We start from the raw sequence: 26,707 nt of genomic DNA, 5'->3' as shown, positions 1-26,707 counted from the left end.
TGGTGGCCACATGAGTTCAATGAAGAGTATTAGTATTAGGCTTATCAGCAAACGTCGTTGAACAGGTGATTTCGGTTATGCGACAGGGCAGGCCGTTCCAGTCGCTTGATGATCGGCAAAAGAAGGATGCAGAGAAGATTGTAGTTCGGCTGCGTGGACGGTTTTTTTGCAAGGAATGCCCTGTACCCAGGGAATGGCGAGGGGGTGGGGCCAGCACATATGGTGCATGATGGAGCGAACTGTAATAGAACTTGTGAAAGAGGATTAACCAATCAATGCGACGCCGGGATGATAGCGTGTTTAAGGCGGTCTGTGCTTTAAGTAGTGATATGCTGGTATTATAAGAATACGAAGAATGAATGAATCTTGCCGCACGATTCTGAATTCTTTCAAGTGCATTGATAAGGTAAGTTTGATGTGGTGACCAGATGGAGGATGCGTATTCAATTTTCGGACATACGAGCGTCTTGAATGCTAGTAGTTTGACGTCTTGCAGTGCATGACGCAGATGGCGTTTTAGGAATCCCAGTGTTTGGTTTGTGGATGCAGTAATGCGCGTTACATGAGCAGACCAGTCTAAGTCGTATGAAAGGGTGACGCCGAGGTATTTAAATGTGTCTACTTTTTCTAAGGTAGTATTAGTAATATTATACGGTGAGTATAAGGGCTGATGGCGGTGAGTGAAGCACATTACTTTACATATATTGGCGTTAAGGGTCATTAACCAGTCGTTGCACCAGCGTTGCACTTTGTTAAGGTCAGCGAACATACGGATTTGAGAGGAAACATTAAGGGGAAGGTCGTTAATATAAATAAGAAAAAGTAGGGGACCCAGAACGCTACCTTGTGGGACGCCAGAAGTTGCAGGGAGGGGTGCGGAGGTGCGATTGTTGACATGCACTGAGTGTGATCGGTTAGTGAGAAATTCAATAACCCAATTTAAGACGTCATGGTGCAGGTTCAGCTGGGAGAGCTTGAGTATTAGGCGTTGGTGAGGTAACTTATCAAATGCTTTAGCATAATCCAGAAAAATGGCACCGATTTGGGTTTTAGCACCAAGATTAACGTGTAATCATGGACGAACATAGCAAGTTGCGTTTCGCACGAGAGACCTTTACGAAAACCATGTTGGGATGGGTGAAAGTAGTTGTTAGTGTCATGGAAGTGCATAATTTGGGTGAAAATGACGTGCTCCATTATCTTGCAGGGCACGCTGGTTAGGGAAATCGGTCTGTAGTTAAGAGGCGAGTTTTTATTACCTGATCTGTAGATTGGAACGACCTGCCCTTCCTTCCAGGTGACGGGGATACTAGAGGAGGATAAAGACTGTGAGAAGAGTAATCTAAAGTACGATGCGCAGATGAGTTTAGTATTTTTTAACAGTTTAGAGTTGATGCCATCCGCCACCGATGACGATGAGAGCTTTAGCGTTTCAACTATTGCCGTTATGCCATGTTTAGTGAATTCGATGGGTGACATAACAGATTGCACAGCTGACGGTGGTATAGGTAACAGAGCATCAGGTTCAGTGGTGAATACTGATGAAAACGTGCGGTTAAATGCATCGGCACACTCCTCTTCGGGGATTACTATATCGTTATGGTCGGCGATAGTGATAGCATTCAGTGGCTTGGGGTTTAGTAATTGCCAGAATTTCTGGGGGTTAGTGCTTAGTACACGAGGCAACGTGTCATGAAAAAAGGAGTGTTTTTCGCGGCATATAGCCGAGAGATAAACTTTCTCGGCCTCGTAATATTTGTCCCAGCCCACAGCACAATTGGTTTGCTTTGCCGACCGAAAAAATCGTTTCTTCCTGTTTTATAAAGTTGATAATTTTTTTGTGAACCAAGGTTTATTGCTGTTAGTCGGTACTGAAACAACTGGAATGTGGGTATTAGCAAGGTCGGTGATTTTTTGTTGGAAGATCGACCAATTTGCTTGAAGTGTGCGCTTGTGGAATTCATCACTGAAAGTGAGGTAGAAGGACATTAGTTCGTTGTTAATGGCTTCGTAGTTGCCTTTATCGTATAGGCGCATTATTTTATTCCACGATTCTCGTTTTAGAAAGGTAAAGTTAAAGACAGTGTGGATTACTTTATGGTCGATAATTGCCGGGAGATAGGATATCGAAGATAGACTAGACGAATTGTTAGTTAATATGAGATCTAAAATGTTGGCCGAGTCATTCACTACGCGTGTTGGTTCTAAGACTAGCTAGGTCAAGTTGAAATTAAAGCAGACTCCGAGGAAATCATTTTCGGTTGTACTATGTGACGAAGGTGGATAGTTATCCCAATTGATATAAGAGAAATTAAAGTCTCCAAAGAGCAAAATCTGAGCGTTAGTGTATTTTTCCATTAGTACATCTAGGACGCGGTTGAACTTGTCAGTGAAGCTAGTGTCTGCTCGCGGGGGCGGTAGCAAACGCCAAGTAAAATAGTGTGCGGGGTTGCACGAAAGGGTAGCCATAATATTTCAAGGTCACTTGAGTTGTGAACAACGGAGCAGGGTATCGTATTACTAACTGCGATGAGTACCCCGCCGCCTCTAGAGTGCTGGCGATCATTACGGAAGACATGGAAACCAGGTAGGTCATCCATGACCTCCGCGTCGGATACGTCAGCGGTTAGCCAGGTTTCGGTAAGTATCAACAAGTTACATCCAGATGATAAGACCAGATTGGATACAACGTCACTTTTGGAAAGGAAGCTACATATGTTAGAATACATTGCTGAAATAGTACTATTAGGGCGGGTTGTCGTTATCGAACGGTGTGTTGGATGAAGGTGATGCAGCGATTGCTATTGGATTTCTTTTACACATACCTGCGCTGCCTATTTCGATCTCCCCCGAAACTAAGTGCGCTATAGTGATCTTTACGTTTCTGCCGTTAGGAAATTGCGTGCGTAATCGTACGTCCGTTTTCCCAGTCCTAGTTCTCCTACTCTATCTAGTATCGTTGCACGTGTTACGTTATCGAAAGCCTTTTTTAGGACCAACTTAGAGTTGCCTTCGTCGTTCTGCCCGAATCTTTTATGATCTGAAGTCTTAGTTGTAACAGAGCGTCCTGCGCTGTGAGGGTTCTCCTGAATCATATCATCGTAGGTGGGAGTGCGTCCCAGTCCTCGAGGTAGGTGGTTATCCTCGCTAGGACCACGTGCTCCACGGATTTCCTCACGCAAGAAGTGAGAGATGTGGGTCTCAAGTCCTCAATCTGCACTCGCTTGCCCGTTTTAGGTATTAACACTATTTGTGCCGTCTTCTATTGCTGCGGAATATGACCTGCCTCCCAGCATTCGTTAATATATTCTGTTAACTTAGTTTTAGACTCATCGTCTCAGTTCCTTAGCGTTTTATTCGTCAACCGTCTAGTCCGGGTGCCGACTTGGTATTGAGTAAGGGCTGCCCTGACCTCTGACTCACCGATTTCGTTGTCTGATTCGTCATTTACCCGCCCTGTGTAGTCAGGGTGTATGACGCGCATCGCGAGATGTATCTTTTCTCAATTTCCTTGAGGAAGACCTGCTCTCTCCGTCGGTACACTTGTATTAGCCAATCTGTATTTTACCTATGTGCCGACTCGGTCCCGTTAGGGTCTAACAAATATCGAAGGATGTTCCACCTTTTCGCCATACCTATATGACTGTCTATGTCGTTGCATTTTTCCTCCCACTGTTGTCTGCATAGCTGCTGGGCGTACTGTTCTATGCCCCTGTTCAATTTGGCTATCCTTCTACGAAGCATCCGGTTGTGTATTTGTTTGTTCCATCTCAATTGCAACCCTGCCTTAGCTTCCCATATGTGTAGAAGCTTATTGTCCACGTTCTCTAAACACGCCTCTGGCTGGACCATTTTCGTAGCTGCCACCACATCTCCCTTTGGTTTTTCGGTCCATTCCTCAATACCTTGTGTCGTGTCATCGGCTTCCTCCGTTATTTTCCTGAATTTGTCCCAGTCGACAATTTTAAATTGTTTACCCTTTGTCTTGTGCGGTTCTGCCCTTACCGTTATTTCTAGTATATTGTGATCGCTCCTAAAGTCGTGTTCCGTATTTGTTCACTGCGTGTCCCGTATGTTCTTGGTGAATGTTAAATCTTGCGTAGTATCCGCGCAAACGCTGGTACCTATTCTCGTGGTAACCGATGGGTCGGTCACGAGGATCAGCCTTTCCTGTTGCGCGTCTAGCCAGAGGTTCCTGCCTTTGTTCGTTTTGATTTTGTAGCCCTATGCCGCGTGTTGGCCGGTAAAATCGCCTCCGATCGCTACCGCTCAGCTGTCCGCTATGGCTAGGGTTTTTCTAAAGAGCGTTCGAAATTTATAGTGTCTTCATTTTTTACTGCTGTAAGTACTTAATACAAAGAGACTGTCCTTCGTTTTTTGCGTGGGTATGAGTTCTAGGAGAATGTGATCGATTGACGTACCCTCCATGTCGTGTGGCACGACCGAGTGATTTCGCTTTACCAACGTCGTTAGCACCTTCATCTCCCCTTTTGCACTACCAAAGGACTTGTATCCCGACAATTTTGCCAGCCCGTGCGTTTCCTGCATCATTATAATATCCGGGTGTTCTTCGATTTAAGGTGTTGTTGCAGAATGTATCGTTTTCGATCGTATTCTCCACAATTCCATTGCCAAGTAGCATAACTATTTCATCTGCCTGTGGCGGCGTTACAGGTTTTCCAATGCCTCGGCAGGTATTGTGGGCCTAGTATGTGACTTCCATGGCCGTCTTAACTGCCTCCCCCCCCCCCCCCCACTTGTTCGCGGTCCCCATATTGCTAGTTTCGCTTCGAAGTCAGCCATCCTTTGTTGCACTTACTGTAGTACCGTCTTTCCTAGCGTGTCTATCTTTGCCTCAAATCTCGCTTCCAGTTGTTCGAGTTTAGTTTCAAATTTGGTTTCGTTCTGCTTGATGCTGGTTTCGATTTTCTGTTCAAATTCCTGCTATCTTTCTTGGAGCATTGTGTCTGGCTTGGGTTTCTTTACTTCAGTCTCAATCGAAGCGTTCTCGCTTTCACATTGAATGGGGCTGAGTACTAAGTATTCTTCCATTGCGGCGTCTTTTTCCTCCCTCATAACTTGCGAGGTTTCTTCGCTGCGTGACACTTTCCCGCTGCTCAAACGGTCGTTCTCTTCCCCGAGTTTTCGAATTTCATCCATAAACGCAAGGTTGCTCTGCCTGACCTGCGCCAATTCTTTCTTCAGCGTCTTAACTCTATTTTGAAAAGCAGCCTCTGCCTCCGCACGCGCCCCGGAAGCTGCGTCGGCCCAGCTCACTTCTAAGCTTCCCGCGGCGCTGTTGACGCTGCTCTTTCCTTTTGGGCTCTGGAATCCTTCTCCCCCTTGTGGTCTGGGAGATCCAGTATTACTGGTCTTGGGTCTGAATCTCGATCTGGTTCTGTTGTACGTCTAAGGGCCCCTTTCCCTTGCCTGAAGCTTGGGGAAGTCTTCCAGTCCGGATCCATCCCTCGTCTGATGTTCCGACCGTTGGCTCCAGTCTTCCCGTCCTGGCCTGTACACTCTTTCAACTTCCCTTTCGTAATACATTGCTTCTTCTTCATCTCACCGCTTAACCAAGTACGGTAACTTGTATATGGCATTACGTCGGCGGTCCGCCGTAGGGTGGTCTTTGTCGCAGAGCTGGCACTTCGCTTCGCACTGGTGGTCCTGCGGCAGGTTCTCCATCCCGGAACCTCTGCATATCCTGCTGTTCGGGCAGACATCGGCTCTGTGACCGAGACGTGCGCACTGGTAGCACACGCCTATCTGCTTCTGGTATAGGGAGCACTTGACCAGCGCCCTTCCGTATCTCACGTAGTTTGGGACGTGATGCCCATCGAAAGGGATGGTGGCGTTCGTGGTGTTTCCCATCTTCTTGATTGTGAGGACCATCGGATTCCTTGGCGTTACTAGCATCTCCACTATTTCTCTAGGAGACACCTCATGTGCTACTCCTCTTATCACTCCCTTAAATGTATCCTCTGAAGCCGACTCGTATGCGTTGGCTCCGAATTCCTTGTCTCCCATCCTCAGTTTAGTGATAGTCCTGTATTTTTCGGCGCGCTCCTCCGATGGTGTGCTGATCACTAGAGTGTTCTGTTCGTAGTTCGCACACACCGTGTCATCTTCCATTTCCTTCCTGGCGATTCCCGCGGCGTTGGCGATGCAGCATTCTAGACGATTGATCCCATAGTCGGTGACCTTGAAGCCATCACATAGGCGCACTATTATCTTGTACTCTGCCTTCGGCAAACTGGGCATCCTGCCTGCCTTCATGATTTGTCTTGCTCTCTGTCCCTTGCTGCACCTAATATTGACTGCGTTTTCCCTTCAGAAGCGCGCTGCCTGATCCTTGGTTCCGTGAGATTTGGTCTGCTCGTTGGCACATCCACCTCTCTTCACAATGTGCCGACCTGCTTCGTCCTCATACACTTATCTCGTTATATCCTCTCCTTCCACGCTCACCGCTGCCATCTTGCAGCGCTAAGCCTAAAAGAGGCGACCTCGCGAGGCCCAAGCCACCAGCTTCGCTTGGTCGGGCTTAGCGGCCGTGTCGGCATGGCGTTATATAAGAGTGGTCGCTGTGCCGAAAATAAACGGTCCACTTACTTGAGAATGATATCAGCGTGGTACTTCCACTTTCTCCTCGATAATAAGAAGAAGGTAAATTCTTCGAATGTACGCCGAGAATCATTCAAAACCTGCGGAGCCAACGTGACACGCATCCGCACTTTGCGTCTTCTTCTTCCCCATGAATGTGGACCATAAAATAATTGGCCCTTGGTCTAAGCCGAACCTACGTATTCCGCATTACGCGTGCGATGCTCCGCACCGAATTAGCTGCGGCGTGGGTGTGCAACATTTGACCCGGGCGGTGTTCGCCAGTCGCGTATTCAGAACGTGTGTTTAACCGCAGCCGCATACGTCAACTTAGGAGCTGGACAATCAACCCTCGTGTGCTATGCCCCCGGCTGCCAGATTTCGGTATGTCCGAGAAGAAGGCATACACAGAGGGGTTAGATTTTTGTGAACGTTTTTTTTGTTAGATAGCCGTATCAGACCAACATATCATGAATCGTACGAATGCGTAGGGAAAATTACGTGTGGTTTTATGTTAAATATACAGTTGATAAGACACAGCAAAATAACAGTGAAAAGAAATAACCATCTATTAATGTAATCGCACAGCTTATGTTGTCAATGTGGATTCGGCTACCGCGAACGGCAAGTTGTTTATTCGCCCACTTCATTTCCCTTAGGATTAATAATTGAATAATTCAATTAAAACCACACGTAGTTTCCACGATGCTGCCCTTGGATTCATGGTCTTTTGGCTTGTTCTAAACGCGTAGGCGTAAAAGCGTCATTGATGTTTCTCAAGTACCAGAATTCCAACTGTTTGATTCATTCCTTCGTGTGTAATAACAGCAACAAAAGATACACGTGGAGGCGCTAAAGCGCTGGGCTGATAAAGATACAGCAGCAAACAGGTTAAAGCAAAGGCAGCGAAAAAGATGCGGCAAATAACAAGTATTGTCTGAACTAAATTAGTAGAATAATATAGTACAACATTATGCAGTACCACAGCCTAAATATCGCAAAAAATACAAAGCACAATAACTGACACTGCAGTCAAACAAAATGATGAGTAAAGCAAAAATGAAAATAAAGCCCTGATAAAACCGCCTACAAAATGCAACAAGTTTATATTACTCAGGCGAGAGTTGAAGAAATAGAGTGTCGAGAAAGAAGGGAATTTGCCATATTTAGAACTAATTACAGGCAAAAGGAACTTATTCGCTGATGCAATACAGAGGCAGACTGGGAACGAAAATTTGTTCTCAGCAGAAGGGGTGCTCGTAAGCGTTATTTCCATTTAAATATCCTATGAATTGTCAGAATGTGATGCTCTTGCAAATGGTTACACTGGGGTGTTTCTGGGTCAATTGAAAGAAGTAAATAATGGGGAGGGCCAGGATTAGAACGTATTGCAACACAGCTACAGATGGATTGTACACATATTGCACCATGGCGCAACGCAGTAATTGAAGCGACTGTCAATAAACGTATGGTAAAGGGAAAGTTTCTGGCCTGAAATACGGTCGAAATTTTATTGCAGTGCCGATGTATGTATTTTCTTGTTTTGTTTTCGATGTGAAATATGGCATCATGCATTATAATATTCTTCGTTCTTGATTCCTACTGTAGCACTTTACTATTTCTGTGTGTGAGCTGTTGCCGATGCGCTGTTCTGCTGGTCTTTCAAATTTGTGACATTGAGCTTCATGTTGCTCATGTGCATCCGGAGCAACGAACCTCACGACCTTTGTTCTTGCTCTGTTTTCTGGTCTATATAAGAAGTACACTCTCTATATTCCATTCAGTAATGAGCCAGCGGTGGCCCTTGCATCTGTCGGCCCTTCATTCCTTCCTGCTGCATCTCGGCAGCCGGGCTTTGTGTGCGCCGTCTTCGAGGGATTTGTGTGCGCGGCGCTCTTGGCACCCACGCTCGGAAATGGCGTGTGCGTTGTTGACGTTTTCGTGCTGGCATCAGCTGTGAAAGAACGTTCGAGCACGTGGAAATGCAGGGCGTCACGTCTCGTTAGGATGGTTCAACATTGCTGCTGACGCAAACATGCCTCATCCTATTTACGTCATGCGTGGAAGAAGCGAGATGAGAAATCCAGGGCTCGACTTTTTGCTAGTCGCAAGCACGGCACAGAAGAAAGTATAGAGACCGTTATGTCTACGGAAATTTACAAATGATAACGAAAAGAGAGACGAAATGGACAAAAAGAAACTTGCTCCTGGCGGGAGTCGAACGCGCAGCTTCCCAAAACAAGTTTATACATGAGCCACATACGTTGAAGAACAGGCGTTGTAGTGGTAGCTGCGTAAGGTTTGGTAGTGCGACATCAGATGTTCCGCACAAATTTCTGGGTTCCGTGCTCTGCCTCTTCCCCACATTGTGGCACTTTTTTATCTTAAACTGGCTCTTCTGGCAAAGAAATACGTTTAAGAAACCTCATAGACAACGCCGACACAACTGGCTCACTTCACTTTTGTTATACAAGCGAACTGCCGTACGCATAATACCATTTTATGAAAGGGGCTAAATTGGCATTCATACGAAAAAAATGATACTGCCGTTTACACTATTGCAGCTTGAAAAGTACAACAATGTCAGTTTTTTTTTTCAAGATTAGAAACCTCGTTGTTCCGTAGAAGTTAGTCCAGTGCCGCCATTTACGTTCATTTACCTCTCCGTCCTAACTGACGCTTCTGTGTAGCTCAAACGAAGCCCCCCCCCCCCCCCCCCGTGAAAAAAAAAATGAACACAACGAACTCATGAAACAATTTCACTTGGCGCGCAGATCATATCCGCCTCCGCACACAAAGCTAAGCAGACCCCAAGCTCCCACTCTGAGGCTCTTGCAGACAGGAACCTATCCCAATCTTCCATTAGTAGGCAAAGTATTTCCCGAAGCCTTGGCTTCACACACTTACCCTCGATGCGGTAGCGTAGCAGAACACATGCTCTGGCGGTGCTCCGCGTTACGCAGCGACGAGGACCACACCAAAGAGCGTCGGGCTATCCGTATCCCCGAGCTATAGGAGAACAGGCGCGGGCCGCGCACCGGGCCCGCGATGCGGCCTTTCGCCCCACACGGGGCAGCGGCCAGTTTCGGGCTAGGAATCTAGCTCGACCTGATGGACCTGAATAGAGTTTTTCATCGCACACTATGGGGAGGAAGTCACTTGCATTTGTTATTGAAGTAAACTATAAGGCACACACGAGGAATGAATTTCCGATAATGTGAAATAAGAATGGAAGTAGCGTGAGTTCTCTGCCACACGCTGCGACTTTCCCTCCGTCCATTTTCCTGAATTTTAGCGCGCATATGGCCTCATTGCCTTGACGATCATGATAATTTTTGGCATTTCCTTTATAACGTGACGGTGAGACGTAGTCGCCTAGTCTACTTGAATGTACCTTGAATATGATCATGAGGATGATTTATTGATAACCCTTTTGAAACGGTGCAGCGATAGTCACCTAGCCTGCTCGAGTTCATCAGGTGCACTATACGTGCTTTTCATTGTAGCACTTTTGTATACATCTCCTTATACTTTTTTATTTCTCTATTTATTTTTTTAAATTTCTTTATACCTTTGTACTGCTGCCTAGGCCTGTAAGGGTCGCCGTCATATCAATCTCTTCCCTGCTTTTTTCCACCAACACTCTAAATGTCTTGCTTATCTCGACTGGTGGCTGGCTCAAGTTTTCATTCAGTTTAATTTGAAGCCCTTCTGGAACGTGCACGTTGCCAACTAGTCCCACTGGGTGAATAAGATCACATTACATTAGGATGAGTCGTGGGATCTCCGGATTTTCGCTGCAGCATACGCACGCATCATGTTGCCAATATTTGTTACCATATATTTTTGTCTTTAGGCTACCAGCTTAAGCCTCAAATAGCAAGGCAGTGCCCTGTGTGTTATCGCACTGATTTTCCCTTCTAATTTATTTCTTCCAATTCTTGGAATCTTCGATGGCATTTTCTGTATCCAATCGTTGCATCCATCACTGCCTCTGTTTCTCCGATTTCCTTTTTGATGACCTCGATTGTCTGTAACAATTTGAATTACTTTGTACTTGGTTGCCAACTTTTTAACCTCTTGCTCCATCCTCAGTCCACGATTTTCAGGTACAGATACGTCTGAATTGGTGGGGGTGATGAGGATGACCGATTGGCATCCGCTATGAAATTGTGGGCCTGCAGCGCCACTCGCGACCATAGCTTGCAATGTCGACGGCAGCCTTTACGCAGTTCTTCGGAGCTGGCCAATAAACGCTCGTGGTTTTGTTTCAATAGGTGGCATACTTGACCTACGCCTCACTTCACTTTTCTATTTTTTTTTATTTAAGAATTAAAATTGAGCACCAAGTTTAGATTTAGGCGAATTCAATTGCCCCTTACAGTGAAAGAAGGCAGTTAGTCGCCCCGGAGCTTTCTTCATTGTCTAAAAGTTAATAATGATGTAGCCCCACCTGAACCCGAGACAATGTGTAATGGGTGCTAAGCATCGCTGAATTGTTCCAAACAGTCGCACGAACGAAGCCAGCCAGATTTTCGCCCGGAACAGCGTGCGAGCTGCGCCGAATAACTTCACTTGACAGGCTGGTCGCCGCAATATGTGCTTCCCTTTCTTCTCGGGAGGAAATCATGAAAAAGGGACCCATCGCAGGAACAATGATCAGTTTGCACCCACAATTTGAGTAAACAGAAGCGCGATCCTATGACGAAACAGTGACTGAACACATACGTATGAAATAAAAATTCAAAAATAAACCACACGTAATGCATGGCGGCGACGAATCTATAAAGAAAGTATTTGCAACAGCTGTCGCGTTAAAGCCGTGTGACTAATTTGCAACCTCACAATAAGCGCCAGCAAACTCCGAGACGAACAACAACAAATGAATACAACTGCCGAACCCAATAGTCAGAATGACTGTGCGAAAACGCAAAAGATCAATCGTAGAATAAATTACTGACCCCGTGGCGACGCTTCAGCGGCCGCTTCGCGCGTTCTCCTCCGGGGCGGCGGGGCGCGAGAATCCGGGTCGGCGGCTTCTTCGTCTCTTTTCGCGTACTCTCGAGCGGCATCACTGCTGAGGGGAATGACGAATAATGTTTCCTTGTTAGGCCAAGAGGAAAGTAAAAAAAAAGAGTATGCGACATCAATACGACGCGAAAAATGACGCGAAAACAATACCGGAACATTACGCACAGAAAAGGAGGGCAACGACGCGCCGCTAATGTACTGACACAACAAAAGAGAGAGAGAGAGAGAGATACGCCCAAAATAACACGACAGCCGCGCGCCATCCGATAAAAAACGCGGAACCGGTCTTCCCTGGAGCACTCAGTGAAGCCAGCTTGCAGTCTGTTCCACTCATTGGCTGTCGGTGGAAAGAACGAGGTTTCATGCAATCTGTCCGACATGCTCACTCGCGTATGGTCCACTGACGATCAAGTCGTGTGGATAATTCAAGATCATGTCCAGATAATCGTCCACGCCCTCACCTCCTTGCCACACCAAACGGTCGCGTTTTTTCGTCACTTACTATTTGCATTTACTATTTTTTTGTACTTGCATGTTTGCGCAGCAAAAAAAGAACTGTCTCGTAAAAATCGGAGGTTTCACGCGTATACTACGGAAGCGTCTCAGCTTCGCTGCTTTTACATGAGCTGCCTGCCATGGTGGCTTTCATGCTTGTGTATCTTTATTTACTAATTTATTTGGCAGATGAGTCTCATCGTCACCGTTGCTGCCGGAATAGCTGCTCGCTGCCTCCAAGTTGCCCCCCAGTCTGCCCGTCGCACCTGGCACTGAGCAGGGACCTATTTTGTTGTTTCGATAAACAGCTTGTTCGGCAAATTTTCCACATCGTCCTACTGATTTCGCATATTTTCAATGCGCAATCATCTCTTTCACTCTGTTGAAGCAGTCGTAAGCTGCGCATTGCTGTTCTGGCATTTCTCTCTTTATGAACGAGCACTGAACGAATGAAGCACTGACGCTACGTATGCGCCGTCTATCGTGATGTATACGTGTTATCGCCCATCTCCGTGAGTATTTTGGGCAGCAGTGAAAATGCAGTAGAGAAAATGTCCTCTCAACGCAACACTACACTGCTGTCCCTCGCAGCAATATACACCCAGCATGGCAAAGCATTTGACGAATATTTCGAGAAATAACTGGTTCCCTAAAACAATACCACGCTGCAAGCGGATCTTGATGATGTGTCTCTTTGATGCAAAACTTGATCTATTGAACTTTATGCTAATAACTCTGTTACATGTAACTCTATCTTCAAATAAATCGACTACATACCACCTTGACAACTATCCCTTGGAAGTAGTGTCCTCATTAAGATGCATTATGCAATATGCAGCATGCAATAATCATTTGGGCGCCCTACACAAAAATAAATATTGAAAAAGTAGAAAGAATTCAAAAGGAAGTTGTCCTATATATCTACAATTCTTACGATCGAACTTCTATAAGAGATCTCCTTAAACATAGTGGCTTCTCTTCGATTACAGAACAAAATCGTGTTTTCTGATTAAAAGTATTTTTCCAGCTAATGAATTGCGACCACCATATTTATACTTCAGACATTTTAGCTTATTTAACTGGTTATGCTACTCGTCATACACACTCCCCAGCGGTAACTCCGTTAACACCGCATAGAACTATTTCAAATACTCTTATTGTACAAGAAACGTAGTTGATTGGAATAAACTTCCTGATGAAGTCGTTGTACTAAATCCCTTATCCCGTTTTCATGCGCACCTGCGTTCTTGCCTCTATCGCCCATAGTTTATTTGCTCCTTTTTTCATGCATTCTGTCCTTTTTTACAAGTTGAATTCAAGCGTCAGCATGATTGCTTGCACTGTATAATTCTATGAATGTACTTGTATGTTCCCACACTGCTAAGATATTGGAAAACATCGCAGTATCTTTAAATAAATACATACATAAATAAATAAATACAAAGACACTGCCCTCTGCAATTTCTCGGTGGTCATTGTAGAATCAATTAAATGAAAGCACCACACGAAAAACGAGTCAGAAGAAAAACAGCATCTCGCTTGTGAAAAATGACGCAGATATGTGGATAGCGCTTACTTACATGGCCTTCCAACCGTCCTTATAATCTTTATTTTATTAGGACATTACCTCGCTATAAACATGTCGCGCACTTGCCTGGCTGCCTGCCGGAGAGCTCTATACAACACCGCTTGCGGACAAGACGTGTACGGCCTGGTTTGCCTGTGTTGGCACGGATTGATGGATGGATGGATGGATGGATGGATGGATGGATGGATGGATGGATGGATGGATGGATGGATGGATGGGTGGATGGATGGATGGATGGATGGATGGATGGATGGATGGATGGATGGATGGATGGATGGATGGATGGATGGATGGATGGATGGATGGATGGATGGATGGATGTCACGAGCGTCCCATTCGGAACGAGGCGGGTTGTTGCGCCACCAAGCTCTTATTGTTACACTGCCTAATGTGCTGCCTAGGTTAAAAAAAAGAAAAAGAAAGAAACGCATTCCCATAACCAAATTTTCTGATGCCCTGTCGTGAAGTTTGTTTTTCTGTCTGTCTGTCTGTCTGTCTGTCTGTCTGTCTGTCTGTCTGTCTGTCTGTCTGTCTGTCTGTCTGTCTGTCTGTCTGTCTGTCTGTCTGTCTGTCTGTCTGTCTGTCTGTCTGTCTGTCTGTCTGTCTGTCTGTCTGTCTGTCTGTCTGTCTGTCTGTCCGTCCTGGCTGATATATAGTTAATGATAAGCAGACAAACCCAGAAGGGGGAGAAATCTTGAATATCCCACGGACTGTAGGAAGCTATGCTATGCGAAGCATTTTGCTGCTACCTCGCTGTCCAACATTAGTTGGGGTTCCGAAAAAGCATACCAGGTGGTGAGACGTGTCCCTGTGAATTGAGTAGTTGTGTGCGAGTGTCGCTAGAATGCGTGTGCCTGACGACAATAGCATGACGGCAACCACTTTGTGGACGGTCGCATGACGAGAATGGCGTCATTTCAATGTCGGCCGTTCGGTGCGAGACTACGAGATGAGAATTGTTGGGTTTTATATAGGTAGTGGACGAGCGTAAGCGAGGGAAACATGGGGACTCTGACGTCATAAGCGACTACGTGTTATACAATCGCATGTACATATGGCGATTTCATGTTGTACATGTTAAAAATAACGATGGCATTTGTAGTTACCGAAAAAAATTTAAAACTTGATTAGCATGGGCGCCCTTTAAGTATATACAACGTTGCGCAGTTTTTACGTAGCGTGACATGCTACGAGGAAAGTACTGGGCAAAGCGAGCCGGTCCCGGTGGTTGTGCAGTCTAACACAGCGCCTCAAAGTGCGCACAAGAAGATGAAATGGCAAGGGGTGCACGCGCGGAGGGCTGGCTGGCTTCGGAAAGAGAAAGGCAAGTGTGCGTTGGTAGCCTACAAGGAATAGAGCTGCTGTGGTTGACGGCAGAGGTTCCCACGGGGATCACACGTAAGTTTTCTTAAATCAAGATGGGGTAGGAGCCTACCCACCACAATGTTCCAAGAATGAGGCAAACAATGCTTCGCATAGACAGGACGGGAGAGGGGGTCGCTCCCCACGTTTCCCTCTCTGTGTGTTATTTGTTTGTTTTTTGTGGTGGTCTGGTTGGCGCAGGAGTCGTCTGATTTATTGACATCCTGTGGTTTTCGTCCATGTATTGCCACTGCATCTTGCGTTATGACACTTGAGTTGCACAGCAAAACCCAAACGCAATGCTGTTCGAGTCTGTCCTCGTGGCTAGCTGTCTGTCTCGCAGTGATAGCGCCACGAAGCACTGCCGTGTCGCCGAAGCTGCAAAGCACACGCCTTGTCCTCATCCCGCCAGAAATACAGGCACTTCCTGGGCTGTTCCGCACATACGTACCATTGGCAAAATGCGAAAGGAGCATCTGCAGCAAATACTGAAGCGCCGGCGGAAAGAGGCTGCTGATTTGATGAGCCCTGTTGTCAGTAGGTGCTGTCATCCATTCCTGACAGTCGACGCGTCGTTCTTGCTCACCGCGTTTTCTGTGCTTCGTCAACCCTCGTGGCCGACGTCTCTCCGCTGCTCCAGAGCGACCAACGCGCGTCCTCGGCAGATCAGCGGGCAGATAAGTTCGGCCGCTCACATCAGCATAACCGGCCGTCCTTTGAAACAGAGGCCGTGCCCTCCTGGCGCCAAGACCGACCAGGGTGGCAATGTGCGTCACAGTTGCCTATCGCGCCAGGCCGCTGGAGCATTCGGCGTTGCTCCCTGCGCCAATAGGTTGCCCACCGGCCTGTGGTCGAGACGTCGTCGGGAGGCGCGTTTCTTGCCTCAGACTGAACCCGTTCTTTTCAAACCGGCCGTGCGAGAGAGTAGTCTGGCCATCGCGAGATGCACACGGAAAACCGTTAAGACATTCGCTGGCTGCGATTGGAGCCAATATGCAAATTAGACAACAGGGCATAGAACTAGAAAAATCGCATAGAGAAGGAATCATTATGCACAAAGCGGTAAGCCGTACGACAAACTTTAATAAACTTGCTTTCTTTCGTTACTGTGACCTGCGTAGCTACGTTGGGTGCTGCAGAAAGTAGTGCTTTCCAGTAGCACCATATTTCTCGTCTTTCCAGAAACCAGTATTCATGCACGCGCTGTTGATTTTTCCGTGTACTTGACGCGTTCTCTTTTACAGCGTAGCTGTTTATCTGTATTATTATTATTATTATTTGAACACATATACACATATACACAGGTAACAGGAAAGGGAAAGCGAGGAGCAGGCAGGCAACTGCCACCGGAAGGGGCACAACGCCTGCCTACTCTTCTGAAGGGAGGCGACAGCAACACAGAAGTGGAAGATAGGAAGGAGGGGAGGAAAAAGGAAAAAGGAAAGGAGAGCAACAGGACAAATCTAAAGACCAAAGTATAACACTGCAACAGGACAAATCTAAAGACTAAAGTAGAACTCTGCAGCCGGAATTAAAGTGATGCCGCGTCAAACAGCCTCCACAATTATCAACCACGTCCATGGCTAGTTCGCTATGCGGCTGATTGTGTTCTCCACGATGAAACGCCAAGTAAAGCTGCACGTAATCACCGTCTGCATCACCCCTGTCTGCATTCCACGCATATGTGCCCAGGGGGCTACCCTAGCCGGCTTACGTCCGTGTGTACGACAGGAATGCATGGGACTAATTCCGGACTTAGTGCAATACTGGACCGACCCGCTGCGAACGTGTGCCAGGCTTGAAGCCATATCTTGGTTGCAAATACAAGCGCATAAATTCGGCACTGAAAAAGAAATAGTGTTTACACACACACACACACACACACACACACACATATATATATATATATATATATATATATATATATATATATATATATATATATATATATATATATACATACATATATATATCATACAGGAAATAAATGACAAACCTATTGGGCCCAAGGCGCGTTTACTTAACCTTTTCGGCTGGTGGGCAAGCCTTCGTAAGAGTACAGTAACGCATGCGCAATTACCGTGTGACTAATTCATCGCGTCTTTCTTTCTTTTTTTTATTTTACTCTTTTATTTTTTATATTTTTTTTCACGTGTGGCCTTTTCACGCATGTGGCTTGAAGTTGTACATTTAACACCTTAATTTTTAGATAATTCGAGGTGGCACTTAGAGATGCCATGTGCTGACATCACACCATTATATGTGTATATGTACGGCATTTTGTATTCACTAGGCAGAATCATGGTAACCCTGAGAGTCATGTTTGTATATATTGTACCTTGAACACATCTTCATTTCATTTTGTTCTCTATTCTGATATGCGTGCCACTGATGATGATTTATGGTGCACAGTGTAAGTTCTAGTCAGCGCAGATAGTGCGTCCTCTGCTCTTGATGCGCTGCTGTTAAAGCTGTGTATGAATTGTTCATGCGCTACTGTACTCTGACGAAGGCTGGTCCACCAGCCGAAAACGTTAAGTAAGCACGTCTTACTTCCAGAAGGTTCGCGGTCCCTTTCCGGCATATGTTACGTGGGGTCCTGCGTGCTGAACTTTGAAGGCACCCCCGACATATACGTATATGGGAAAGCGCACTTAGCGCAGCGAGCTGGCCTTCCATATTTGTTCCTGTCGACCGACAAGAGGCTGCGCGTCGGAGGTGCCGGCGCGGATGCCGCATGCCAGCTGCGGTGACCGGGGCGGCGCTTCTGTGTCGGCGCATCTTGGCTCTCGTAGTGAAAAAAAGAAATGTATGTTTTAAGGTATGCAGCTTAAACAGCTTCGCTTGTAATTTGAACCGTATGAATGCTGAAGCCTCGCGAATGTTTTTTTAATGAACATGAAGAGGGATGATTTCACCGGGGTAATCCTCTAGGTAACGCTTCCGTTCAAATGTTGACCCCAAAATTAAAGCTGAAGAATGGCGCTCCTTCTAGAAAGATTAGTTCAAATAATAGGAGTGCTCCCAAGAAATGTATACGTTCTTTGATGTAACAACACCGATTTTTCATCATAGAATAACGCCGACCACTTTCACAACACAATCCTTTTCGATTTTCTGCCTGCGAATTTATTGGCACATCTGCAGAGGTCCGACCCTGTCGAGACTCGAAAGCAGTTGGCTCCGAAGGGTCGCGTGAAGAAACAACACGAGGCTTGTTCTTTCTAAGCTTATTCTGATCGAGCGAACATGGCACACATTAGTGACTCATCAGTGGGGTCAAACAAGCAACCTGACGCCTTGAAGGCAGGCAGGCGTGGCTCTTGTGAGGCCGCACCTGCCATTTCGTCTTTTGAGTGCCCCACAATACTTAGACACACTACCTGCCTATGATCGAGGCAACGGACGCTCCCCCCTCCCTCGTGTTCTTCTGAGGTGGTTTGCCGTTATACTAAGCTCCAATCATCCACTGCCTGCTTGCTCCCTCGAGGGCCTTGCTTCTTTGCCACAGTTCCATTGTACTGTTCACCCCGTCTAAGTGAGGCTCAGGGTAGCACCGACAACCAAACACTTCTCCAAAAGGCATGCGATGCGGGTGGCGTCCGCAACCCCCCCCCCCCCCCCCCCTCGTTCCTACCGACGATGAGTCAGCAAGGGCCTGTAAGGCAGAACAGGCCCATTGTTAGATGAGAGAGGCGCCACTTGTCGCCGAATCCGTCTGGGGTGCTCTTACCCCTACGTTTAAACTATTTTCTGCTGTCTTTGCAGACATCCTATTTTTCATTTCGTCTCAGTCTTTCATCCTCCACCTGAAGTCACAAGAATAAAAAGTTAACTTGTTCAGCTGTCCATTAAAGTTAAAAAATTGGGAAGATTTTCGAAACATATTCGTGCGCCTCGGCAGATCAGGCACGCAATTCTTCACAAGAACCTCAAAAAAAAAGGTAAATAAAACATTTACCTTCATTGTCTATTCTCAAACTGTTTAGAGTTACCTTCGAAAAGCGGTGCCTGTCTGTACGGGAGCTGAGGGATGGCGATGGCAGTCAGCTTGGGGATGAACAGTTCTCTAAACTTGGTTCCGTCTTGGAACGTCTTTGCCATCTTGCAAGTTGGTCGGTTTCAAGAATATATTGCGTTGAAAATATCGCAATTACTTATGGCTACGAATGTGTGGAGAAAATAATTGCCTTGCCTTGTTTACAAAAAAAGTGAAGGCTTGTAGAAACATAAGGCGTAACAAATAACGCCGCGAGATTTGTTCAAGCCACAGAGATGAAACAAATCCATGACAAGCAACAGTCGCCCCACGGCTTCGACCGTGCGGAAGGATACCATCGCAGATCAGGCTTCTTATTTTATTTGTTTACAGAAGGCTACATGCCAGTGTGTGGATTATTGTTTCTGCAGTTGTGATTATACCATTCTCAATGCCATTCTAAAGAGGCATGGGGCTGTCTATGATTTGAAGAAAAAATCTAAGGAAGCATGTTAGCGGAAAGAAAAATATATCAGCCAAGAGCCATTTGCGGTATTGGATCACCTATGAAATACAGAAGCTGTAACAAACTTAAAGCAGTGAAACTATGGGTCGAGTTCATCGTTTTACATGCGGACACACAGGCACAAAAAATCTAATCAAACATATTCTTTTGCATGCTAAGTGGTATATTATCGGACAGGAATACATAGACAGGCAGGACATTTCATTCAATATTAGTTCTGGGGGAAAGAGTGAAAACTTAAATGAAATTGTGCACGCGAAAATCTAAGTTAACTTCATGAGTGAAACTGTAAACTTAGTTGAAAGTTTGCGTTAGGTGTGTCGTCTTCTCTCACGTCGGTGAAGTTTTTTTTTTTTGTCGCGCAATATCATTTAAGTAACGAAGTTCTGTTGTTGGCGTGAAGATGCCTACTTTGTCTACCTGGTATTAATTGGTCCAAGATAGTGGCTCAGTTCCGCAGCTATCGCCATAGGACGGAGATGGACATCAACTGTCGCAGAATCCATGTCGCGATGACTGCCGACAGTAATGCGTTTAACATTCAATCAATGCAGCGGCACAACTTGTTGCCACCGTTGAAACGAGTTATGTATGAATAACGCCTCCTACATGGCATGCCTGCGCACTCTGACTTACGACATCATGCTACTTGGAATTTCTAGTGCCAAGCCCGGCGTGACCAAGGTGATAACGTCAAAATCTCCGCGGTTTCCTCGGGAGCATTCTCATTAGATTCTATGACGGTCAGGAAAGGTAGCATGACGTAATAAACCGAACTTGACTGGCATTCTGCAATCTAGGAGTCAGTGGTAGGAGGCGTGTACTGAAGCGGGAATTTCGCGCCTCCCTAAGAACGCCGTCTGGCGCCGCCACCGCGAAGCCTGCGCGTGGCCCCCGAAGTTCACGAGCCGCCGTTGCGTGCGAACGATGGCGACGGGGCTCCTCTCTCGCGCTTCAATGGTGCTGATGACGTTGATGGCTTGTCATGCCGCCCTTTCTGCACGCGCTGCGCCACCTAGGTGCCGACAGGTGGCGCGCCGGTGGAAAGGGTTGCCGCACACTCCGCGACCCACACACTGTGGGCCGAGTTGGCGAGAGGTAAGAACGGCACATACATTCGTGGTGCGACTCAGAGTAGCGTTTCAATGAGAGGCGTTCATTAAAACGCGGCACAATGCATTTGCGGCGCCGCCTACGTCGCGTGACTGTCCGTTAGGAGCCCTCGTGACGTGGGCCTGGTTCCGCTGAGCATTGGATAAATTTAAGGGTTCTTTTTTGTCATTGTAGAGTGGCGCATTCCGAGTTACCCAAGTACGCGTCAAACGCGATCATTGACGATCGGCACACACTGTCTCGCGCACACCCAGTTAGCGTCAAAGAGGCTCATTGCGTATCAGCAGCGACCGAGTGGCCCATACCGAGTACTCCGAGTCGGCAACAAAAAGTCTCTTCGAATGGCGGTGCGCACCCAGTCCCGCGCCTGCAGTGACCCATGTCGGCGTGAAGAAGGCTCGTTGAGCAGCGGCACGTGTGGACCGCACATTGCCGCAGGGTTGGCCGGGTGGGGAATCCGGTCGCCAGCAGCCCGACGCCGCAGCCGTTCGGTCACCCGGTGGGATCACAGTCACATGCGTGCATAGATAGGCATAGAAGCCCGGAAAGTGCGTCAAGTACTCGAAGGCGTTAAGAAGAGGCTGATGCGGAATGACGTTAACCTTCCGCATGCCTACGGAGTACGCCTGAAAAGATTAAAACTGCGAACGATGTTTCGAGAACTTTAGCTCAGTGAAATATGCTTCCGTCTGGAAGCAGTAAATGTTCGAACCTGGTGGTCCACACCATTTTAGTTGGCCTTCCTTTCTTATAACGGGAGGTCATGCCGTTATCTGTATAAACTGGCAGCAGGGCCCACAATCGCACCAGAGACCAAAGTGATAAACTTGTGCGTTGTTATAGAATTCTTTGTCTTCCGCGGATCAGAAAATTTGGTGCGGGAGCTCTAGCTATTCGGCGCCTCCAGTGTCTGTTAACAGGGGTCTCCTAATTATTTATTCTTAGCGCCAAATACTTGGCTTGTTAAAGTGTCGCGCGCCAGATACGAACTGAGTGAACCAGTGCAGTTGCTTCTGAACACGCCGCGAATAATTAATTACTGGAATAAAGCAATTAATAACGTTCATTTTTATCAGTACGACTAGGGCATTTATTAGTGATTCTCCCAGCATTTTTCGGTTTTGTTATGAATACTGTGAAAAAATTTAACATGTTTTATCTTGAAGATTGTTTGCGTGGCCACATAGGTCAACGATAAACGGCATTGTCCAAAGGCACTGATTGAGAGACATTGACGGCTCATGTCGGTTATTTTTTACATGAAATGCCCTTACATCTCTGAAGCTAAAAACATTATCGAATCTTTAGATCCGAAGACCGCTCCGGCATGCAATCGCTTCTTGAAAAAGCCATTTCTTTGTTCTATTACACCGGTTAGATGCTTAAGGCAGTATCTCCCTGTACGCGGAAAAATGTACACCAATAGCGGCGCATCGTTGTTATTGCGAAAACCACTCTTATTAGCATCAACGTTCAAAGGGTAACGTTGCATGATTCGTTTACATGTTGAAGCAGCACTCCGGATATCTATGTCGATTCGCTGTATTCGGCGCGCACCTTACGGTTACTTTTTGTTGTCACTGAGCACACAATGATTTGGATGGAATTAGTGCTGACTTTCTGCAAAAGTAGCATACGATTAAACTTCATCTACTGTGTTCTGTAAGCATAACGAGACTTTTAATCCGGCATGAATATTTCACGTAATTGCTCAGGAGTTAAGGTAAAGAGCATTGAATATACGGCCAATATAACGTTGAAGAACTCTCTTGAAGTGATAGATTTAAAGAAAAAGAAATTTCCTGCAACCGCGTCGCCGAACCGAAGCGTTATAGTCAACGTTGTGAGCCGCAAATCGGAATATTTTCCGAAGCCGCTAATGACTCTTTCGAAGCGAGGCGACTCACAACTGAAAGAATACGCTCCCTCACACAAGACATGCACCCAGAGTGAGCGAAGAATTAGGCGCAGAAAGGTGGGCGTCCCCACCAAGAGCTCGCGTTATGGCAGGCATGATTCGCCACGAACGGTCGCAGGTTCGGTTTTTCCACTCGCGACGCGCTCCCGCCGTCCGTGCGCGCGTCGAGGCCAGCCTCGGAAGGTGGACGAGGGAATTTCCACTTTCAGTGAAGTGCAATTTGCCCTGTCAATTTTGGTTACGACAGAAAGCGTATATTGCATGCTCCGATCGCAATGCGTAGAAAGATAATTAGGCAAAATCTGCTAATTACTTTCATTTGTTTTGGGGTCTATACTGTATATGAAGAACCGAAGCCAATTAGAAGTGAAGCCTCATCTGAATGTCAGAAATTCTGAGCCAGAATTGAGACAAAGACGCTTTATTGACATGCGGCTTCAACGGTGGTGGCGCGAGAATGTAGCATGTTTGGGGCCACGTGTGCCTAAGACATTGTTGCACAGTCGTGGTTTCCATGCGCACGCGCCAGCGATGGCTCCCTCGAGTTAGCAAAGCCAGTCCCGAAGGCCATGCTTCTGCTGGAATCGTGCACCGGAAGCGATCGCAGAGCTGCACATATACGTCGTAGACTCCAATTATTTATTTTAATTATTTATTGATGTTACCCCTAAAAGCACCCACGGGCTAGGTATTGCATAGGGGGTGAGCGATACAATCAATAATAACGCTGAACATAGAGAAAGCAACAACAATACATACTGCAATAATAAAAAAACAGCCGTGAAAACAAAGCATAATAGAAAGGAAAGGCTGAACGAAAGAACAATGAACAAAATATTATAGCACATTTACATCCCAGCGAAGCAAATCTGGGAAATTGCGTCAGTTTCTGTGGCGATGTGCGATGTCAAATTGCGCCACTCAACGATCGTGCGAGGAATGAATGAGTTGGCACGAGAGGATGAATGACACTTTACGCGTTTAAGTTTAAACGAATGATCACGTCGTTGAAAGGTGGCATAGGGTGAATGAAAGAAATCGTCGTGAAGGGATGGATGGTGATAAATCGTATGGAAAAGTGTTGAACTAGTAAGTTTATGGCGATACGATAGGCCTTCCAGTTCGGCACGCTTTATAGTTCTGAGACGCTTGTACAGAATCAAACGAACAGCACGGCTCTGCAGGGATTCGAGGAATCGCCCATTGTATTTCGCATTGGAGGCAGAGAGAGATAGTAAACTTTATAGAAGAGAGGACACGAGAGTAGGTAGCTATGCCTCTGTGGCTGGTCCCTCAGTCCAGGGGTCCAGCGGCGTCAACTTCACTTCTCGCTCTGTTGACCAGGTTGAGCTGGTCCGTCGAGCTGGACAGCGCTACGTCCCATTGCCGCGTGGTGGGGTGTGCGCTGTGGTGTGCTTGCGCACACCATGTGGTAAAGCGTTGCGCAATGATCGCAGCGAGGGAATTTATAGGAATGCATAACAGGGTGAATGGCGTCGTAAAGGCTCAAGTGAGGATTAGTGTTTGTTTTTGCCATATTACGGCTTCCTCTCGCGTCAGAGCATCATGAGGCGTCGCACAAAGCCGGCCAAAGGTGCTTGCTGGCGTGCCCCAAACCCGGGCCCATGCGTCTCACGGTGCGGCGCGCTGTTCCGGGCGACCTTGCCTCCAACCAGTTTGTAGCCGGATAACGGGACTGGGCCGCATTCCTCGCGGCGGCCGCGCCGTCCACGGGGAGAGGAGGTCGTCGCGAAATGGGACAGCGCGCCACTCCTCGATCGCCGCGCGTCTTCAGCGCCCGTGCTCGCTTTTCCGCCAAGGCGACTCGAGGGACGGGCGAGAGCGCCGTTATCAGATCGGCATAAACGGGCAAGAATCGACTTCTGGATGCGCTTGCGCTATGGGATGGGGGCAAGCATCTTATACCTCTAAGCAAAGTGCGTCAGTTGTGTTGCTGTCGGAGTGCGTTAATTTTTACAAGCAGACACCAGAACTTCCTTTTGTTAGCTGCTGTAGTTACTATGAATTTTTTTTTATTTCCTGCTCGTCAGAGCATTTGCAGTGGAACGCGTTGAATTCATGCACGGTATGCATACGCGCTCGTTCACGTCTTTAGGCACTTGTCTACTTTAATAATAATAATATTTGGGGTTTTGCGTGCCAAAACCACTTTCTGATTATGAGGCACGCCGTAGTGGAGGACTCCAGAAATTTTGACCACCTGGGGTTCTTTAACGTGCACCTAAATCTAAGCACACGGGTGTGCTTGTCTACTTTAGCTACAGTTATTTGAATCACTATATATATATACATATATATATATATATATATATATATATATATATATATATATATATATATATATCGATTTCGCATATTTCACATACATTGCCAACTCCTCTACAAAGAAGGTCTCTGGAACAAATGCGCCTGCACGACGAAGACATTTAAGCGTGCCTGACCGCTGACTTCTTGCTTTACAACGAAGTCGTAGTGCTACCACTGCCTTTCGCAGACGTCACCATAGCGCTAATGGCAGCACTAGCGACGCACCTTAGTTGTTTGGGGCACTGCTGCACTTGCTGCACGAATGGCCGAACGCTGCTTCTTGCAGAGCATCAGCGAATGCCACCGCTGATGAATCAGTAGCAGTTGATGACGACGTGGTGATGTCATCGCATCTGACGACTGACGAGTTGTTCGAAACCAGCTAGGGCGGAAACTACGCGAACATCAACGAAGGCAACAGTGATGAAGATCTTGTAAACGAGCCAAATGTTTCGAAGCAAAGGAGACGACAGTGGCATTAGACGATCTGCTGAGATTTAGTCCGCGTATAGCTTCTGCATTTTGCTGAAGAGAACGCAGCAGCTCCAGCGCAATAAGGTTAGCTGAAGTCGCACATTCTGTCAGAATAACTGCGCACAAAAACATTGGCGGCTTATCTCAGCAAGTGTCGTCTCACTGCGTCTCAATTTAAGGTTTTATTTGGCACAACGCGCTTAGCCTGTTCTGCTGTGAGTGGTACAGCAGGTGACTTTAACAACGAAATGACCTGTATAACAAAGAAGGGTCACTTGTTTGTTTTACCTGTGGGCACAAAAGCACCCGTGTGAGAGCGGAAAGTGAAACGTGTTTTCCGAAATCTCTATTTCTTTCCACATCGTCGTATCTTAACTGACCAGCGAGAATGGTGCTTCGTGAGATGTGGTGGCCAATCACTCCGTCGCCAAAGGGAGGGGTTGTTTGAAGTTTTCCCGCCTGCGCAAAAAAAGAGCTCACGTGCACCCAACAGGAAGCTTCAAATCGAATCATATTTCCGACAGGAAATTTCGTTCAAGGGAAAAAACGTCATCCACCCGAGTGAAGTACAAAGTCACAAAGCAAACGTCATACATGTTTCTCAGAAACAAAACTTGGCACTTGAAGGAAAATCAGTCCGAATTGAACTCACGACCAACATATTTCCGGGGTGGTTTCCTTCGAAAGCTTCGTGCTGTAATCTGGGCGGATGACAATTTTTTCCTTTCATGAAACTTCCTCCGTCTTCCGGATTTTCATACAAGTAATGTGCCAGAAATGTTCGCAAGTGTCAAGCGCGCTCTTCTCCCTTACACACTACCTTGTTGGGGCTGTGAAGAAAGAAAGACCCCGCAACATTCTTCACCCGCAACAACTTGCCCTCGAAGGCGGCGGAAGTGCGACGCCCTGCCCCGGAGCGGTCGGACGACGCCCTGTCGCGCCCTGATTGCGCGCCCTTTCTTGCCGCTGGCGGCGAGGTTGGTGCGGCGCAAAAGATGGACGTCATATGCCGCGATCCACATAATGTATAATCAATAATTTATTTATTTATTCCTTCACACTGCTTCACAGGCTCCCATTGGAACGTTCTAAAGGGGTACTATGAGTGAGACATATGGTGGAAAACACACCAGTAAACTACGATACATACGGGTAAGCAAGATGGGCTAGTTGATTGCTGGCTCTGTGAACCATGGTTAAAATCGGCCCGCCTGCGGACGGGACAAAGAAAGAATGCACACAGGACCATCGCCAATTTTCAAGCTGGGCATAATTGCGGAAAAAATAATTCAG

The 26,707-nt window shown here is 46.7% G+C and overlaps 1 protein-coding gene across 1 annotated transcript in view; it reads left to right on the top strand.

Moving 5' to 3' along the window:
- Window positions 1-26,707, top strand: part of Cda5 (Chitin deacetylase-like 5) — a 371,641-nt gene that overhangs the window by 9,573 nt on the left and 335,361 nt on the right. The window lies entirely within an intron of this gene.

Source organism: Dermacentor albipictus, chromosome 7 (assembly GCF_038994185.2).
Source record: "Dermacentor albipictus isolate Rhodes 1998 colony chromosome 7, USDA_Dalb.pri_finalv2, whole genome shotgun sequence".
NCBI lineage: Eukaryota > Metazoa > Arthropoda > Arachnida > Ixodida > Ixodidae > Dermacentor > Dermacentor albipictus.
This window is presented reverse-complemented; position numbering and strand designations above follow the sequence as displayed.